Genomic DNA, 18795 nt, shown 5'->3' with positions numbered 1-18795 from the left:
AGATCAGAGAATAAAAATGCAGATTTGTTTGCTATTTGCATGAATTTTATATTTGTCCATGCTAATTCAAATTGACTTTATATGTGTGAAGCCATTAAGTATCAAAATCACAAAATTATAAAATTACCTTTATTTTAAGTACCTCTTTAAAATCAGTTTATGTGTCAACTACTCAGGAATTCTATCTCACAATCATCCTATGTTGCAGCTGAGTCTCTTTGCACATTTTCAGCTGATATTTGAGGCAAACCAGTTTTAGGTCATTGTTAACTCCTATTTCTTTCCCTGGAGACAGATTTTTAAGAGAAATAGAATATTTCAGTCTAATAATCTGCAAAATTTAAGCAAAGAAATAAATGCATACATATATATGTAAATTTCAAATTAGTTTTCAACAAAGCTACTCAAAACTTAGCCAACAGAAAGTAAGAGTTGGTCCTCATATGGAGACTTCATTTTATTACCTGTTTAGGCATCAGTGTGTGAGTTGAACTACTTATATTTACTCAATATATGTTTACTTTTTCTGCGAACAAAATAAATAATCCATCATTTAATTATTATTTAATTTTAAGAGTAAATGGTTAATATATGGAATTCTCCATGGTTTCATAATATTAATCTACAAAACACTTTTTAATTGCCCTTCAGGTCAAAGGCTCTGTCATCAAATTTACCAGGCACTGCCTAATTCAGTTTCATCTCTATATTTTTGTATTTAGTAAGAACATTCCTTTCTTTAAAGAATAGGAACAATTTCACATGGTTTTTATTGTGTTCAACTTGCTTCATGTGTTGATTTCCCTCCCCTTTTCTATTAACTCTACAATTTTTATCAGAAGTTCTATTAATGATAACATTCTCTTACTACCAAAAAGTAACAAGATCCACACATGGGCCCTTTTTTTTTTTTTTTTTTTTTTTTTTTTGAGACAGAATTTCACTCTTGTTGCCCAGGTTAGAATGCAAAGTACAATGACGTGATCTTGGCTCACCACAACCTCCACCTCCCAGGTTCAAGGGATTTTCCTGCCTCAGACTCCCAAGTAGCTGGGATTACAGGCATGCACCACCACACCCGGCTAATTTTGTATTTTTAGTAGAGATGGGGTTTCTCCATGTTGGTCAGGCTGGTCTCAAAATCCCGACCTCAGGTGATCCACCCGCCTCAGTGGCTTCCCAAAGTGCCGAGATTACAGGCATGAGTCACCGCGCCTGGCCTGACCTTTCTTAATACTGTCATAGCACAGTTGATTACCTATATACATCATAAAATTTAAGTTTAATAAGACCCCAGTGGCTATTCTTTTATTTCTTTTTGAATGACTAATAAGCATATTTTTAGCTTCTAAGGTTGTAGTATTAATTTAATTTTGTTAATTTCTTACTGATATACTATTACTGTTCCCATACACATCTATAGCAAAGTAAACCCATTGTCTATAAAATATGTAAGCCAGACATACACACACACACACAGATGTAGAGTAGATATTATATAAAACATGTAAGTCAGACACACACACACGTGTGTGTGCCTAAGAATTGTATCTACTCTGCATCTTTGCTTACTAATTAAAATTCAAGCTAAAAATTGTGGTGCAGTTTTACATACTCAAGTGAGTGGTTCTCTCTCTACATAAATGGAAAATATTTAACCCAAACAGCAGTTCTCATGCCATAGCAGGCATTCTTAATTTCCATGAATTCAAGTATCCTTTCTTCAAAGTGCTGAAACTAGTTTTGATTACTCTCTGATTATACTATGGTGATGGCTCAGGAACGGATGTTTCAGTTTTTTAAAAAATCATATATCTATAAACATCTTAAATCAACAATATTTACTTTTTAAAATATTATGTAAATGTTCCATGTAGTAAAACAATTGCAAATGTTACACTTACGGTACGTGTAAATGTTGCTTTTTTCCTAATCATCTAGTTGTAATTAATCATCAGAGGTAAATTTCATATGCATTTAATTGTGACAATTTCACAATTAATAAATGCAATCAATAATTTGCAATTGCAGCTTTTTTCCTCGACTGCCATATTCTTCTGTTCGAGTTGCATTAACAAAATACCACAGTCTGTGTTTCTTGAGCAAAAGAAATTTATTTTCTCACAGTTCTGGAAGCTGAAAGTCCAAGATCAGCTGTCCAAAATGACAGCAGGATTGGTTCTTCCTAAGGCATCTTTCTGACTTGCAGATGGTTTCCTTCTTGCTGTGTCCTCATGTGATCTTTTCTCTGTGTGTGTGTCCATCTCTGATGTTTCTTCCTTTTATTTTAAGGACACTAGCCCTATCAGATTAAGAACCCACCCTTATGAACTTATTTAACTTTAATCATGTCTTTAAAGGAACGATCTCCAAATTCAGTCATACTGGGTGTTAGAGCTTCAACATATGGATTTGGGGGAGATGCAATTCAGCCTATAACAACTGCTCTTCTCGCTTGAGCAAATTGTTGATACCATATAATAAGCTGACCGGACTTGTCTCTTCAATGGCTTGGATTATAAAAATTCAAATAACAGTAACAGTAACAACAAAATGCCTGTGGCTCATCAAGGTTGACACAATGGGGTATCTACCAAGATAAGGCCGGTAGTTTAAGTTCCTCAAAAATGTACTGCTGGTGGCTGGGCGCAGTGGCTCACGCCCGTAATCCCAGCACTTTAGGAGGTCAAGACCGGTGGATAACCTGGGGTCAGGAGTTTGAGACCAGCCTGGCCAACATGGTGAAACCCCATTTCTAGTAAAAATACAAAAATGAGCTAGCCGTGGTGGCATGCGCCGGTAGTCCCAGCTACTCGGGAGGCTGAAGCAGGCAAACCTCTTGAACCCGGGAGGAGAAGGTTGCAGTGAGCCGGGATAGCGCCACTGTACTCCAACCTGGGTGACAGAGTGAGACTCTATCTCAAAAAAAAAAAAAAAAAAAAAATTCACTGCTGGTAACAGGAAAGCTTGACGCTAAGTCTTTTAAACTAATTTTTTTTTTTTTTTTGGCAAACTGAAAGTATAGCCAAATTTTCAAGGACAAACTTACGTTAATCAAGTTTATTAGACTGATATGGAATACAGGAATGTCCACTGATCAATTTTTAAAAAAAATATAATAATCCCCCACGCTAAAATAATCATATTGGCATACTATAGGAGGACAAAGAGATATTCTTGATATGTTTTGAGGATCACCAAATATTTCTATTATGTTTGAAAGCTTTTTTGGAGCCCTTTCTGCAAAAACTAACTATCTGCATGTAAACATAGTATTCGATACACAATTTCCTTGAGATGTAATTAGTAAATCACATCTCTGTGATTGCATTTACCATGTGGCTCTTGCTTTGGGAATAAGAGGAACTTGATTTGCAGACATTGAACAGGTAAGCTCAATACCTGTTCACATAAAGAAAAAATATAGTTCAAAAGGCCCTGGTAAAATATCATCCTAGTAGAGAACACTATAAGCCCTGTCTGTATTTAGGTTATGCAAGACTCAGGCAAGAGCTAGGATTGATCAGACTAAAGTATTAGTTTTGGCAGGATCATTAAAACTTGGCAAATGGGTGTCTAAAACAAACTTACAACATCAAGGGGTTTATGGGGAGAGGAATTGTATTGGTGTTTCCATGTGTTATATATTATTTTTCTGGGGCAGACTGATAAGGCTGAATTTTACCTAAGCCCGGTGGTTCTGGAAACATAATGGTTAGGAAATCTCCCCACCCTTCTTACTGCAAAGAATACCCTTCCCCATATCACTTACCTAGGACTCACAGATGCTCCCCTTGTTTTCCTATGGCAAAGGCCAACAGAGTTTCCAAATTCCCATTCTTTGCCTCATAATTAGCTGAACTGCTAGTCCTTCCCTAATTAGCTGGAACAAAATGTGTTTTAGCCCAACTGTGGTTAAGTTTATCTTCTTCCTCCAGGTCCTGGGACCTCCATGAACTCTCAGGCTGAGCCAGCATACAACTCCTCCTTAACAGCCCTCCTGACAATAGGCTGCTCCCAGGGTAAACATTTCTCTAATCCACCATCTGAACACCCAACCCTTCTAATCTGCTTCCCACAGCCAGTTTTTTAGTCTTGTTTACTCTTCCTCCCTGTGAAAGAGAAACTCTTTTTTCCTAACTCTTAAGACACTTGCAGAATGTTATAGTCACAGAATTCTCCCTATTTTAATAGTCTCCCTGCTTCAACTGTTATAGTCCTGATTCCCCTTATTGCAACAGTCTTTTCAAATAAAGTATTCAGTGGATGCAAAAGTAATTGCAGTTTTTGCCATTGAAAGTAATGGCAAAACTGTAAATACTTTTGCACCAAACTAATATTTTCATACTACAACCAGATTTGCTTCTTATTTGGCAAGACCAACATTTTTCCTTCATTTGGTGTCCAGTATAGTTTTCATTATGTAATAAATAAGAAATATTGTTTGGGAGAGTAATCAGTTGAATTGTCTCCACACAATACACAACTTGGCATTTACTCTATTTTCTTATAGAAACTAAGATAGCATCTGATACTTACTAGTATAGTCACACACAAAGAAAGACAGAACAAGAAAAACATTAGGAAGGACAAAAATATATTAGATGATAGATGAGAGTTTCTCCCACAATATTATAGTTTAAGTCATGCAACAATCTATAAGGTAGATGTTCTTACAATTGATATTACAAAAACTGGGATACTACATTGAAAGTCAAAAAGCCAGCCTCCAGACTGGGAGAAAATAAATTTATCTTGCTTAAGAAACTCAGATTGTGGTATTTCATTAATGCAACCCAAACAGACTAATGTGGCAGTTGAGAAAAACAAAGCTGCCATTGCATATTACCGATTGAAATCATGAATTGCCAATAATTCAATCTAAGACAAGAAACTAAGCTCTTAATCACAGAAATAAGGCATTTTCTAGAACAATTTGTTATATTATAATTATCCCAGTAATTCTAATAAAAAGTGAGGAAGAGCACTTAATTTCAGAATTTTGAAGAAAATGTTTCTAAATATGACCTCAAAAAATAAACATATGCACACACTACAGAATAGTAAATATTATTGCTACATATTGTGTATATTTTGTTGTAATTTACATTGATTTTTAGAATGAACTGTAATACTACAAAAATTATGTGATTTTTATCTAGTAGAAAGGTCGAAATACAAAATTATTAGTAATTTGTTTTATAAGTGAACCTACATATTCCTTTGGTTTTATTTGTTGGTTTATAATATTTTAATTTAATTTTCTCCATGCGAAATACAATGGATTCTTCTGAGAAGATGAATTGTAAGTTTCAAGATATTTTAATCTGATTATAATTTGTTTGTATTTTCTTTAAATCTTCAAATGTACCTGGCAGTGGTTCAGTGGCTGAATGATGGAATTTGACCTAATTGAATATTTTTATTATAGATATTAAGAGGACTTTAGAAATTATCTGTATTCTATTTTGTATACTTTGTAGCACAGAAAACCAAAGAAACATGAAATCAAGCATCTTGCCAAAATATCCAGAAAAGGAGAGAAGGAAAGTATAAAAGCAGTTGCCTAAGCCCATCTACACCCTTACTGTGCTTCAACCCTAATTTACAAACATGAAATAAGATCACAGTTTTTCTTATTATATAGTATCATATGAAAGCTATTTTTAGATGGCAAAATACATGGTGCATTGAAGAAAAAATTTTTGTGCAATATTGGTTATTTCCAAAAATGAAAATGCCTGAACTCTGAGAAATGCTCTGTAAGTTACTCTTTCACAGACAGAGGTAATTAAAATATCTCATTCACAAATGGATATTTCAGCCCATCTATTCATTAATGATAAAATTGGATCCGTCTATAGCCTGTCCTGCCAGTTGCCTGGCTGTCAATGTTCAAATGACCCAAATGAGCTATTAAGACACAGTTTCTTAATAAAGATTAAATATATTGTCAGGAGGTTTAGAAATGTGTTAAGTGCGATAAATCTGCTTTACATGTGAAAACATAATGGTTTATTTAAATAGTACCTTTATCACTGCAGCATATAAAACATTTTTGCTTTCTACCAAATAGAATATTAAACAATATATAGGTTTTAACATTTGTCAAATGAAAATTCAAATGATCAAAGATTTCAAGGATCTAGTTATGACATATATTTAAACTTCTATTAGAGAAACATAACTATCGTTGCTTGATTTTAAAAACTATAACATGGTTTTAAAACTACATACATTTTTTAAGTTTCAGGGAATACCACAGTTTTCTATGTGAAATACAGCAATGAAGGTGAAAAAATACAAAATCAATAGCTAAAAAAGTAAAGGAAATTTTAAAATGAGATTAAATTATGAAAGTATGTAATACATGGATTTATAAATTGAATAGGTAATAGAATTACATCAAAATAAATTATCGAAGTAAAACATAATTTATTTAATACAGCATATGTCTTGTGCCTCAGAATCTGACATAAATGAAACCACAAGTTGGAATGTTATCGAGATTCTCAATGAACACAAACAAAATTCATTATAAATATTCAAATAAAATAGGACTTGAAAAACAAGCAAAATGATTAGCTACAACAAAATAAATTTATTAAAACAAAAAAGCGTTTTTCTTTTTAAAAGAGTCTTTGTGATTACTAATTATAAAGCAAAATAATTTCTTTCAACCTTTATATATTTTAATTTAGTGTTAAAATCAGAAAAGATAGCCTGACCTGTAACACAAACTTTGCAAGCAAACATCTCCATCTTTTATTTTATTAAGCTTATATCTGCACAAACAAGAGATGAATTATTCTAATGATAAATTCTGATTAAACAAATCAGCAAAGTAAATCAGCATAGCTAGAGGAAATATATACATCCTATTATGAAGGATTCAAGTGAAAAAAAAAAAAAACGTAATTTTTTCATGAAGTCAATTGATAAGCAGAATAAATTCCAGTGTGGTTACTGCCTGATTTTGCATAGGTGAGGTGGAGAATAAGATACCTCTCCTTCAGTAGGCAACTAGCCACTGGCTTTTAGTGTTTCTCCATTCACATATAATGTACATACCACAAAGTTGACACCTTTTAAAGTGTACAGTTCAGTGGGTCTTAGCATATTAATGACTTATACAACCCTAACTACCATCTGATTACAAAACATTTTCATCACTAGAAAAGAAATCCCATACACATTAGCAGTCACCTTCCGTGCCCTCTATCCTACAGTGCCCGAAAGTCATTCATCTACTTTTTGTTTCTATGTATTTGTCTATTCTGTACATTTCATTTACATGAAATCAAAGGATGTATGGCCTTTTGTATCTGATTCTATCAACTATTATAAAGTTTTCAAGATGTATTTATGTTGCAGCATGTAGCACTTTATAGCCAAATAATATTCAATTGTATATTCAATATTGTAATTCAATATTACATTTTGTTTCTCAGTTCACCAGTTGATGGATACTTGGTTGTTTTCATTTTTGGCAATTATGAAGAGTACTGCTATGAAGATTCATATACAACTTTTTGCTTGAATATGTTTTCAGTTGTCTTCTATATTTAGTAGTAATATTGCTGAGTATTATGGAAACTCTATGTTTAACATGCCGAAGAACTACCAGAAAGTTTTCCAAAATTGCTGCATGGTTTTTATTCCTTCTACAAGGTATGAGGGTTCCAATTTTTCTACATCCTTGTCAATACTTGTTATTGTTTATCCTGATTATAGCCATCTTAGTGGGTATAAAGTGTCATTTCATTGTGGCTTTCATGTGCATTTCCCTAACAACTAGGATGTAAAGCAATTTTCTATGCTTATTTTTTATTTTTATATCTTTCTTTGAAAATGTCTATTCAGATCTTTTGCCCATTTTTAAGATTGGAATGTTTATCTTTTTATTGTTGAGGTTTAGGTGTTATTTATACCTTCAGGAATCTTAATTTGTATCAAATGTATGATTTCCAAATATTTTCTCCCATTATATAGATTGTGTTTCTTAATAGTGCATTTTGATTCAGAAACATTTTTAATTTTCATGAAGTTCAATTTATCATTTTTCTTTTGTTTCTTTTGCCTTTGGTGTCATATCTAAGAATCCTTGCTAAATTCAAAGTCATACAGATCTACTCTTGTTTTCTTACAAGAATTTTATACTTTTAGCTCTTATATTTAGGTTTTTTATTCACTTCCATGTGGTTTTTGCATATGGTGTGAGGTAAAGGTGCAAATTCATTATTTTATTTATGTATATTAAGTTGTCCCTGAACCATTTGTTAAACAGACTCTTCTTTCCCCATTGAATTATCTTGGAAATAATGTAAAAAATTAATTGCTCAGATATGTATGGATGTATTGCTAGACTCTCAATTTTATTTATCTATGTTTACCCTATGTAAGTAACAAACTGTTTTGAATACTATAGCTTTATAAAAAATATTGAGCTTGGGCAGTATATGTACCTTATTTTCTTTTTTCAAAATTGTTTCACTATTTTGGGTTCCTTTCATTTCCTTATTAATTTTAGGATACGTTTCTCAATTATTTCTTTAAAAAATTAGCTGGGATTTTGGTAGAGATTGCATTGAATCTACAGATCAATTAGGGAAATATTGTCATTTTAACAATATTAAGTCTTCTAATCCATGAAAATTTGATTTGTTCTAATGATTTGTCTCTTTGTTTTTATTTTTGTTTGTTTTGTTTTGCTTTTCTATTTTTATTGTTGTCGTCGTCTTTTTGTTGTTGTTGTTGCAATTTTTTTTGTTGAGACAGTCTTGTCCAGGCTCGTCTCAAATTCCTAGGCTCAAGTGATCCTCCTGACTTGGCCTCCCAAATTTTTGGGATCACAGGTGTGAGCCACCATACCTGAGCTATTTATCTTTTTCTTAAACTAAGTGATGTTACTAGTTTTCAATATACAAGTGATGCATTCCTATTTTAACTAGGTATTCTATTGTTCTTGATGCTATTCTACATTGAAAGTTTGTATTTATTTAATTTTTATATTGTTTATTGCTAGTGTGAAAATACAATTCCATTAGGTATATTGATCTTTGGTCCTACAACTTTGCTCAACTCCTTTATTAGTTCTAATATTTATTATTATTTTCATGAATCCCTTACTTTTTTTATATATACAAGATCAAGTCATCTTAAAATAGAAAGGATTATAGTTCTTAGTTCTTCCTTTCCAAAATGGGTTACTTTTAGCTCCTGACTTTAAGGTAGAAGTTCTCAGTATTTCAACATTTTCTGCAGATGCCCTTTAGCTGGTTAAAAACGTTTTTTTTTCTGCCAAGTTTCAGTGGCTTTCTTATTAAAGGATATTGAACTTTCTTAAATGCTTCTATGCATATTTTGAGATTATGCGGTGCATTTTGTCCTTTATTGTATTAATATAATGCATTACATTTTAATGATTTTTTTGTATGTGCAACCAACATTGAATTCATGGAATAAATCTCACTTGATCATGATGAATAATTATTTTTACATGTGGCTGGATTTGATTTTCTAGTATTTTGTTGGAAATTTTGAGAAATTTTGCATTCATATTTTGTTCTGAAGTGTTTGATTTTTGTATTAGTTTAAAAATGGCCTCATAAAGTGAGTTGAGAAATGTTCTCTTCTATTTTTTTGGAAGAGTTTGTGAAGGAAGAGGGTTGATTCCTCTTCAAATATTTGGGAAAATTCAACAGCGAAGTCATCTGGTCCTGAGCCTTTCTTTGTGAGTACTTTTCTGGGTACTAAATCCATTTCCTTAATTTTATAGGTATTTTAAATTTACCTATTTCTTATAGAGTTAGTTACAGTAGTTTACGTTTTTCTAGAAATTTGTCGATTTCCTTTGTGTTATCTAATTTGTTAGCATATAACTGAGCACAATCTGTCCTTATAGTCCCTATTATCACTGTAAGATCAATAGTGATGTCTCCTCTTTTATTTTTGATTGAATACATTTAGTTATTTCTTATTTTCATGGCTAGTCTAGCTAAAAAATAATACATTTTGCTGATCCTTTCAAAGAACCAATTTCATCTTGTTGATTTTCTGTATGGGTTTATATTGTATATTCCATTTATTTCATCTGTGTTCTTTATCACTTCTATCACTTCTATTTTCTGGTTGCTTTATGGTTAGTTTGGTCTCCTGGTTCTAGCTTCTTAAGGTGAAAAAATAGGTGATTGTTTTGAGATCTTTCTCTTCTTGTTTTAAAATACAGAAATTTAGAGATATAATTTTCCCTCTAAGAACTGCTTTTGCTGCATCTCATAAGTTTTGATATATTGTGTCTTCATTTCCATATATCTAAAAATACTTTATGATATATTTTGTGATTTGTTCTTTGATCCATTTGCTGTTAAGAATGTGTTGTTCGATCTTTACATATTTATTACTCAAATATCCCTCTTTTATTGATTTCTAATTTCATTCTACTTTGGTTGGAGAAAAATACTTTGTATAATTTCAGTCCTTTTAAATGTATTCAGATTTGTTCTTTTTTAAATTACAAATGACAGCTTTGTGCATACCATTAACACATTTATACTTACTGCTTTACATCAAATAGGAACGGAAAAAAACAAAAAAAAAGTTAACATTGTCTTTCATATTTACTTATGAAGAAAAGTTTACTAATTTTTTCCTTTCTACAGATGATTTCAAGTTACTGTCTATTGTTCTTTCTTTTCAGCCTGACAGTTTCCCTTTAATATTTCTAATATTACAGTTTGACTAGGGACTAATTCACTGTGGGTTGTTGTTGTTGTTGTTGTTGTTTTAATCTAGAAATGTCTTAATTTCTCCTTTAGTTTAGAAGGATTATTTTGCTGGGTACAAAATTCTTGGTTGACAGTCTTTTTACTTTCAACTTCAATAAGGCTTCTGACTGCTTCCTAGACCTCAAGGTTTTTGATAAGAAATCAGCTCTTAATCTTATTAAGAATTCTATATATGTGATGAGTTACTTATCTTTTGCCGCTTTCAGTATACCTTTTTTTTTTTCCTATAATTTGCTTTCAACAGTTTGATTATGAAGCGTTTAGGTGTGGATCTCTTTGAGTTTAACCTCGTCAGAATTCAATGAGCTTCTTGGATGTGTCAACTTTGTTTTTAATCAAATTTAGAACGTTTTCAACTATTAATTTTTGAAACATGTTTTATGTCTTGCTTTCTTCTTTCCTCCTGGACTCACATAGTAAGCCTGTTTGTATATCTGATGATGTCCCACATGTTTCTAATGCTGTTCTCATTTTTCTTCTCTGTTCCTTGAACTGGATAATCTCAATTGAATCTACCTTTAAATTTGTGAAATCTTTCTTCTGCCTGCTGAAATTTGCTCTTAACCCTCTTTATTTATTGTTTTATTTTATTTTATTTTTTTAACTCCCATGTGTCTATTTTATTCCATTGTATAGTGTGTATCTTATTACTGATATTCTCTAATTGAAAAGGTGACATTCTTATACTTTACTTTTTTGGACAGGATTGTCTTTTGTCCTTACAATACATCTTTAAAAGTGAATTTAAAGTCTTTAGTAAGTCCAACAGGAGGGCTTCCTCAAGGATTATATTTATTATATAATAGCATTTTCTTGTGTATGGGCTATATTTTCTTTTTTTTTTTTCATATTCCTTGTTTTTGTTGTTGAAAACTGGGCATTTGAATTATTTAATGTGACAACTCTGAAAATCACCTTCTTTCTCTTCTCCATGGTTGACTGTTGCTGCTGTTAGTGGTTGTTTTTGTTCTTTTTCTTTTTCCTTCCCTAACTTTCCAGAACTAATCTGTTAAAGTCTGTATTCTTTATTTTCTATGGTTGGTAAAGTCTCTGTCTGTTTGTTCAGCTCATTGCTCTTCTTATTATTGGACAGATATTTCCTTAATAAGTCTTCCAGTCTTTGCTGAGAGACCATGCATGTTGTGGCACGCCTTTGACACTCCAGTTGGCAGTTGACAACTCTGCCTTACCTTTCACTTCCTGACTCCTCAGAGTCTAAACACTGGCCAGAGTTGAAAGCTTCAGACCTTCTAGAATTCTTCCTGAGCATGGGCCGAGCCCTATGCATGTGCAATTTGCATGTACTGCTAGATTCCCAAAAACATATCATAGTTTTTCAAAATCCCTATGGACATCTCATTCTCTTTCTTTTCCTTTTAAGCCTTCTGGTTAACTTACTGTTTGGCTCCAACTATTATCAACTACCTTAGGCATCTCTTGAAGGTAAACAATTACCCCAAAATGCTTCAACATACAGCTCCAAGGAAAGACTTTTCACATTGGGTGAAATCTGACTCAGTTCAAGTAAAGACAACCGGGCAAGCAGAGACTCCCAGGGAACCACCAGCCGGGCCAATAAATAATGATTCCCTGAGAGTGATGCTTTGAAAGAGCTACAGCTCTTTCTTCTCCTTCTGATGGCTGCCACGATGTTAGATTTCAGGATGTTTATGGTTTATTGGTTTTCAAGGTTAATACAGAGCTAAAGAGAGGGGGGTAGAAATAGAGCAAGTTAAATTGTCATAAGCCTCACAGTTCATACTGAAACTCAACTATTTTTCTTGAATAAACTTTTTTCAACCCCTGAAAGCCTTTTGTTTATATCTAGAGATCTGAAAAAGTTGGTTCTGGCCATTTTTGCTAGTTTTCTTCTTGCTTTTAGGGGAACAGAAATTTCAGAGGTTTTTGTTTGTTTGTTTGTTTGTTTGTTTGTTTGTTTGAGATGGAGTCTTGCTCTGTTGCTCAGGCTGGAGTGCAGTGGTGTGATCTCGGCTCACTGCAAGCTCCACATCCCGAGTTCATGCCATTCTCCTGCCTCCACCTCCCGAGTAGCTGGGACTACAGGTGCCCACCACCACACCTGGCTAATTTTTTGTATATTTAGTAGAGATGGGGCTTCACCGTGTTAGCCAGGATGGTCTCAATCTCCTGACCTCGTGATCCACCCACCTCGGCCTCCCAAAGTGATGGGATTACAGGCATGAGCCACCACGCCCAGCACAGAGTTTCTTAAACTGTTATTTTTGTTGCCTTTACCCACTGAGCCTGTAGTTTTTCAAGACATTTACTTAAGTTTCCAACCACTTCCCCTCATATTACAAACATTTCCATCAAAAAGAAGAGCATAAATATAGTCCTTCACTTCCCACCCAATATGAAGATTTTGCTATCAAGAGCTTTTCTGGTCAATTTTCAAATCTCAGCATTATAAACCATTGAGAGAATGAACAGTCATCATCAAAATATTATCAAGAAGTCTATTTTTCTTCATTCCCTAAGATCATACAAATTCAATTATTTCCATTATAGTACTAGCATTAGTTTTAAGGCGATAGCTCAGAGGGTGAAGATTAAACTGCTGCTTGATTGAATTACAGTAGTCAATTTTACTTAATATCTGGAAAACTCAGTTTACTCATATGTGACACAAGGGAATCCTGGTTATACCTTATATTTTTTTGTTGCTTGGATAGAATAAACCCTGAATTCAATTAACATTATTTATTATTGATGTCTTTCCTAAGTTGTTCCACTTCTCTAATGTCTTGTTCCCTCACTTAGTCTCTTTTGTGACTCACTTTTCTCTTCTAGCCAAGTATTTGAAAAACAAAACACTTTTAAAAGTGTATGTCATTAATCAGTTGGTTTTCTTCCTGGTCTAGAGATTAGTTGTTTAAATGACTTGAATAGAGTGTTGAATCACTCCGCAAAGTGTAGTTAAATGTGATTGTGTTATCTTTATCATAAATTTCACCTATGTTTGATGTGGTATGCACCAATACATAAATAGAAAATATGGTGAGTTGTTTTTAAATCTCATTTTCTCACGTAGATCATTAAGGGAAGTAAAGAGTTATATTCTATATCAGAATGGATTGCATTTATATTCTTTCACTTCTAAAGTAGGCTTCTCTCTTTGAAATGGAAACAGTTTTCTAACTTAAAGTAGGTAATTACACACTCCATTAAACAAGTAATTAACAGATTACAATTTAGAAAAAAAAGAAAAACTTGAAAATGAGCAATTTGGATTCTGAATGTGAAGAGTAGTGTTATAATTAGCATAATACCTTTAGACATAGATTAACAAGTACACTATAAAAATAAAAAAAAAGAAACAATCTGTTTCCTCTACACTGATCATACACCACAAATAGCATTTCATGAGTCAAACATCAACATGGTTTTAAGAAAGCTTGATCTGAAACTTATTGTTATATTACTCTAAAATTCAAAAAGATAAGGTTTTGATGTACAAAATGTTTGCTGTCCTAAAAGACTACAACTCTTCGGAGTCAATATTTTAAATTGTCATCCTACAGTAACTCCCTGAGGCAAATGTCAAATGCTAGTAACATGTGTAATTTAAATTGGTAATATAAAATTTCAAAAAAGACAGGCTCAGTATTGTGTAAGGGTGGTTCATTTCCACTGCAAGGATAAAAATATGCATAATGGGAATTCAAAGGAAACATGTACATTAAGTCTGTATTATTCTGCCTTCTAAGAAAAATAATTCATCTTAAACTGGAAGAAGGGACAACTCTCCTTGCTAATTTGCAGTTTAAGGAAAAAAAAAAAAAAAAGGCCAACCTGTGCAACACAGTTTGACCCCATCTCCACATACACACACACACACACACACACACACACACGCACACAAATACAAAAATTATCGAGGCATGGTGGCACATGCCTGTGGTACCAGCTTCTTGGGAGATTCGAGTGGAAGAATCCCTTGAGCTTTGGAGGTCAAGGCTGCAGTGAGCCAAGATCACAGTACTGGACTCCATTCTGGGTGGCAGAGTAAGACCCTGTCTCAGGGCAAAAAAAAAAAAAAAAAAAAAGAAAGAAAAAAAAGGAAAGAATAAAGGGGAACGGGGGTACACAAAGGAGGAGGGGTGAGATGGGTTGGGGCGGGAGCAAGAGTGCTGAATGACTGAAGGCACCGCAAACAGCTTCAAATAGTAGTCATAAAACGAAAGTCCTCAAGTCCCAGTAATAAACAGCCCTGAAATAAGATATGTATTTTTTTTTCCCATGCAAAAATCTGGGCTAAATGCTGTATTCAAATCACCGCAGCAGGAGAGTTATTCAAGCCAGGTCTTCTAATGAATCTCTATGTTCTTTTCTATCTCTAGTAAAATTATAGGATGTATAGGGAGTAGGTCATTAAGTCTGAAATCTGTGCTCCTGGTTAAAGTCTGATCATTTCTGTTCTGAAATTTGAGCTGACCTTGTGAGTAAAAAATAATTCATGTAACACATTTGGGTGAAAAAAAATGTTTATCAACTGCCTTGCTAGAACCCATATGTTGTTTTCATTCCATATTGAAAATAAACAAAACAAAACATTCTATTAAAAAAATTGCTCCTACAATGTTACTAAAAACAGACATTCAATAGGTTCAAATCTGCCAGCATGAAGATGCTACAGAGAATGTCAAACAGCTATTGACTTTTAAGTCGTTACTTCTATATGGCAGTAAAAAGACTGTTGTTGTATCCTACTATTACATTTGCTTTACAGTTATCTTAGTAAAAACAAATGCTGGTTTGGATTAAAATATCAATTGTTTTCTATATAAGAATTAAGTTGATGTTAGAATAACTGAGTTAAGGAATTACACAATTTCCTTTATGACAATATTTGTACCTAGTGCCACTACTTGATAAACCTCTTTTGTGATCTTATGTCAATTCTTAACTCCTTTATATCAACATATATGCAGTGCTCTTCTGGAAATGTTTGTTTCATAGCTATTAATATTTTCCTAAATATTTGTAACATGCTGCTGCAGATTCTAGCCATTACAACACATCCAATGTAAATGTTAATAATGAAAGAATTGTGTAAAACAGGCTTATAAGCCTGAGTGATTGATCTGTGGGATGCTACTTTGGCTTGTTTTAAAAGTAGATATGTAGTGGGTGGTCAGTGGTAGGAAACATTTCAATCTGGGTTTTCTGCCCATAAAGAATGACTTTTTGGTCAATCCTATTGCATTTCGTAAAAACAGATAATGCATCATCATGAATGTCTTCTATGTGGCAGATGCAGGATTTGTTCATAAGAAATTATAGCCTAAGTGCTATGCTTCTTGCCCTAAGCATTGTATTTGAAATTGATAACAGAATAAGAAATATAGCAGACCTTTAGCTCTTGGACATAATTCAATAATGGAGTTACTTTTCCAAAGATCAGGAATACTTTGGAAGCATATTAATTTCACAGGGCAATTCCAGGTGAAATTGTAAACGGTTTGATTTCCCAAAAGGTTACAGAGTTTTCTGCTCTCTCATTTCAAACATCGGTTTTAGAAATCACATGTCTTTGTCAGCTATTTCTGATATAGAAAAGTTTCCAGTATTTCACTAATACACCTTATAACTCTTAAGCAAATACTTAGGCTCTTATGATAGTGTTAACTTCTAAGTATGGTCTCAAGCCGATTATTGACAGAGACTAGTAGTCAAGATTTTCCATATCCCTTATAGCTCAGGGTGTACCATGTTTCCACAGAATCATCAGTACTGGTGGATTTTTATGACACATCAAATCATGCTCAAACATCTTTACCTTGATTTAATAAGGATTTACGAAATGCGTAGATAGATATTCCGGAAGCTTCATGTCTCTATCTGCCATTCATTTACAAATGTTAAATTTTGCTAACGTTTATGGAGCTTGTAATGGTTAAATTTTATATGTCAACATGGCTAGGCTATCGTATTCAATTTTGAGTCAAACACTGGTCTAGATGTTACTTTACTGTGAAAGTATTTTGTAGAAATGATTAATATCTACAACCTGAAGACTTCAAGTAAAAGTGATTACCCTATACAATGTAGGTGGAGCTTATCCAATCAGCTGAAGGCTTAAGAGTAAAAAACTGAGATAACTAATTTTCTGTGAAAGAATTATTTCTAAATAATTGGATTCAGCTAAATTTAATTTAATTTAAATTTAATTAGAAACATCCCAATAGATGTTTGTTATTAATTATTCATTGGAGTATTTATCAACTCCAAATGGAAAGAAACCATTTTATTATTTGTATTTTCAAAAACGTTGAGAGTACTTTCTATATGCTTAATACCATGCATAATTCTGAGGATACAGAAGTGAAAGATTATTCAAACTCTATGGTGGTGTTAGTCTATTAGGAGAAATATTCTTAGATGGTGGAAATATAGGAAGGATATTTGTAATGATGTTTCAGACATGGGGCACCATGTGCTGGGACATTTTAAAGAGAAGGAAATAATGAATTTGACAGTCATGGTAACCAATGTATATTGAGAATACCTGGCACATGTGGAGGATATTGGTGAGGGACTGAAATCAGACAGTCTGCCATGGTTACATTTTTTTGTCTGTATTTTTTTATATATACAATTTAGTGTAGTAAGGATATGTGTCCCTACCCAAATCACATGTTGAGTTGTAGTCCCCAGTGTTGGAGGCCTGGTGGGAGGTGATTGGATTAAGGGGGTGGATTTCTCATGGTTTAGCACCATTCCCTTGGTGCTATTCTCATGATAGTGAGTTCTCATGAGATCTGGTTGTTTAAAATTGTATGACAACTCACCCCCCTCGCTCTCTTGCTCCTGTTTTTGCCATGTGACCTGCCTGTACCTTTTCCACCTTTCAGCATTATAAACTTCCCGAAGCCTCCGCAGAGGCTGAGCGGATGTTGGCATTATGCTTCCTGTACAGCCTGAAGAACCATGAGCCAATTAAATCTCTTTTCTTTATAAATTACCCAGCCTCAGGTATTTCTTTATAACAATGCAAGAATGGCCTAAAACACAATGATAAACCAAAAAATAAAATTCTAAGCCCCCAAACCTGCTGAATGGACCCCTCTTTGGCCAAGAGCATTTCAAAGATAACCTGACAGGCTAGTTCAGGCCCTGTGGGAATAGGTTCCCCCACCCCCTTCCCCCCCCCCCACCCCCCTCAACGTGCCTCATTATCACCTCCTCCCTTTGGAATGCAGGCACAACTGACCAGCATTAACAAACATTAAAACAGAGACCTTAAAACTGACAATGGAGTCTTTGCATCAAAAAAAAATATCAGCATGACAGATAGCAGGCCCTGAAAAAACATGGAAATATTTTATATGAAAATATATTTATCTGACATATTTTGAAATGGTCTTGCAAAACTGTCTCTTATAGGGAAAATGTACATTCTGCACAGAATCCTTTTCCTCTTCCAGGTCTTTTCCGTGACCCAGGAGGAGAATTAACTAAGAGTCTGATACTTTTTTAAGTCTGATAAGAAACATGTATAACTTATTCTCTCTGAGGCCTGCCACCTGGAGGCTTTATCTGTATAATAAAACCTTGGTCTCCACAACTCCTTGTCTTAACCCAGACACTCCCTTTCATTGATTCCTGGTCTTTAAGTGATAATTGCTCTCTTTCAACCAGTTGCCAATCAGAAAATCTTTGAATCCACCTATAACCTAGAAACCTTCCCAAACTGCCACCCCACTCCCAAACTGATGTATAACTTGTGTGTATTGATTGACGTCCTGTGTCTCCCTAAAGTGTGTGAAACCACACTGCAGCCTGACCACCTTGGGCACATATTCTTATGGCTTCTTGAGTCTGTGCCTTGGGCCATGGTCACTCATATTTGGCTCAGAATAAATCTCTTCAAATATTTTAGAGTTTGGTTCTTTTTGTTGACACAATTTTGTATCTGGAAAAATTAAACAAAGATATTTTTTACGGAAATTGAATGATCTTATTTGTAAAATGACTAACATATAAC

The sequence above is a fragment of the Macaca mulatta genome, chromosome 5, assembly GCF_049350105.2.
Source record: "Macaca mulatta isolate MMU2019108-1 chromosome 5, T2T-MMU8v2.0, whole genome shotgun sequence".
Taxonomy (NCBI): Eukaryota; Metazoa; Chordata; class Mammalia; order Primates; family Cercopithecidae; genus Macaca; species Macaca mulatta.
The sequence above is the reverse complement of the archived record's forward strand: the minus strand, read 5'-3'. Positions refer to the sequence as shown.